Source organism: Schistocerca nitens, chromosome 2, assembly GCF_023898315.1.
Source record: "Schistocerca nitens isolate TAMUIC-IGC-003100 chromosome 2, iqSchNite1.1, whole genome shotgun sequence".
Lineage (NCBI taxonomy): Eukaryota > Metazoa > Arthropoda > Insecta > Orthoptera > Acrididae > Schistocerca > Schistocerca nitens.
The window spans coordinates 64,674,991-64,677,779 of NC_064615.1; the positions used below are offsets into that span (position 1 = coordinate 64,674,991).

General features: G+C 42.7%; 1 pseudogene; it reads left to right on the forward strand.

Moving 5' to 3' along the window:
- The first annotated feature begins 1,848 nt into the window (after window positions 1-1,848).
- LOC126237862 (5S ribosomal RNA) lies at window positions 1,849-1,966 on the forward strand (annotated as a pseudogene).
- The last annotated feature ends 823 nt before the right edge of the window (window positions 1,967-2,789 follow it).

The window sequence follows — 2,789 nt, forward strand, 5'->3', positions numbered from 1 at the left end:
GTATTGAATTACTTGTACCGTTCATAGATTTTACGTACGACCAAAATTTTTTGGGGTTGTTTTTAGAATCTGCAGATAAAATATTGACATTTTGACAGCTGCTTTCATTTCACATAATTTCTGTATGTCAGCGGGGCAGTGACTACGTTTAAAACGACTGTGCAAATTTCTCTGCTTTCTCAGTAACTTCCTAATATGTTGGTTGTACCAAGGTGGAACTTTTCCCTCCCCTATATTTTTGCTAGGCACATAATTCTCTAGCACATGGTGGACAATAGCTTTAAATTCTAACCGAAGACGCTCAATATTTTTGTGTTCTGCAGTGAATGCTTGGAGCTGACAATGAAGATATTCATTAATGACACTTTTATTTGCTTTCCCAAACAAGTCAACCCTACGCTGTTTCTTTGTTGTTTTTTTTTCAACTTCCACTAGCATAGAAGCCACAGCGACATTATGGTCGCTAATACCTTCTTCTAGATTAACTTCCTCAAAAAGATCGGGTCTGTTTGTCGCCAAGATATCTAATATGTTCCCATCTCCAGTTGGTTTCCGAACGAATTGCTCAAGTTTATATCTTGAGAGCGCTCCTAGAATAAATTCATACGTGTCTTTGCTTCTGCCCTATGTGATAAACGCGTAATTCTCCCAGTCACTGGATACCAGATTAAAGTCTCCACCTATAACTAATTGGATGTTTATTTCCTATGTACTCAATACTTCCCCTGAAACGTTCTGCTACGTTTGTTGTGGATGGTGGTGGTCTATAAAAACATCCTAATACAATGGTCAATCCTTGTCTGATTGACAGCTTTATTCAGACCTTTTTCACAGTCCGATCCGGTACCGATCTCAACTGCGTTTAAACAGCTTTTAACTGGAATGAACACATCACCTCGTAGGATCAGTCCTATCCTTCCTAATCATTGTCCAGTCCGAGTTCAAAATTTCACTGTTATTTATGTCTGGTTTCAACCAGCTTTCGGTACGTAATATAATATTGGCATTGCTACTGTTTATTTCGGAGAGTAACTCGGGGATCTTGCAACAGACACTTCGACAATTTACTAACATGAGATTTAGCATATTTAAATCCTTTGGAATGACCTGTTTAGGCAACTAACAATTTTTACTTTTGACACACCGACATTAGTGTTATGAACTGGTAATTTTTCAGGCCAACGGTTTGTTTTTCGTGAGGAGGACCCTAATCAAAAAACCCCCATGTGCACGCCACAAGTACTGTGCTACCCATGTAGCTGCTTCCTGTGTCTAGTGCACCCCTGATCTATCGAGGGGTGTCCTACAACCTTCCACGCCATAGCGTTGGTCGAGAAATCTACAACCATTTTCGTCACAGAGTCGACCTAGCCTCTGGTTTACATTCTCCACTGGAATCCGAACCAGACGACCCCGGACCACCCTGTGTACGATGCTGCAGATCGTCAGCTTGCCTTCCACTCCTCGAGAGATGGTGGCCGCCTTTGCCAATTTAGCCAGCCGTCGAAAGGACCCAAGGATTTCCTCGGAAACCTGACGGCAGGCATCGCTGGTGCCGACATGTGCAACAATCTGCAGCTGGCTGCACCCCATACGCTCGATAGCCTTTGGAAGAGCCTCTACCACATCCCGAACAAGGCCACCCGGCAAGCACACTGAGTGAACGTTGGACTTCTTCGCCGCCCTAGCCGCTATGTTCCTGAGGGGCTCCATGACCAACCTAACATTGGAGCTCCCAATAACTAACAAACACCTACCCCCACGTGCCTGCCCGGACCTTGCTGAAGGAATGGCCACTATCCTGGATTAGATTAGATTAGATTAATTATTCATTCCACAAACCCACAAACCAACGGCCTTGTCGCAGTGGTAACACCGGTTCCCGTCAGTTCACCGAAGTTAAGCGCCGTCGGGCTAGGCTAGCACTTGGATGGGTGACCTTCTGGTCTGCCGAGCGCTGTTGGCAAGTGGGATGCACTCAGCCCTTGTGAGGCAAACTGAGGAGCTACTTGATAGCAAAGTAGCGGCTCCGGTCTCGGAAACTGACATACGCCGGGAGAGCGGTGTGCTGACCACATGCCCCTCCATATCCGCATCCAGTGACGCCTGTGGGTTGAGGATGACACGGCGGCCTGTCGGTACCGTTGGGCCTTCATGGCCTGTTCGGGAGGAGTTTTTTAGAGTGTTTTTCTATAGACTCACGTAAGAGGGAATCCTCCTGGGTGTGGAACTTGTCAGATGAACACATTACAAAAATGTAATTAGAAAAATTTGAGTTTCATTAATTTTAATGATCCTCAGGCAATAAACAGTAAAATTATGTACATGAATTAAAATTAAACTTCTAATATTTACAGGTTTAATACTTACATATGCTTTCATTAAATGCATCATTCACGCAGTAACTAGTTACTTGGGTAAAACAACCAAGTATTGTCAAAAATTAAAGTAAATTATTCATAATGATCCTCAGTTAAGAACAGTCAAATTAGGTACAAGATTTAAAATTAAACTTCCACTATTTACAGACTTAAGACTTACATCTGCTTTCCATACATCCATCATTCACACAGTAGGTACTTACTTGGCTGTTACAACCAAGTATTGTCAAAAATTAAAGTATAATAAATTTTCATTAAAATGGTGTCTGTGTGTGGTTTGAGGTTCTACTGCACTTGTCGAGAAATTCGTGGATGAAATAGGAGTTGGCCACCAAAATTTCTTTTAAATTATGTTTAAATTGTGCCTTGTCTGACATGAACTCTTAATGGCTGCTGGTACCTTATTGA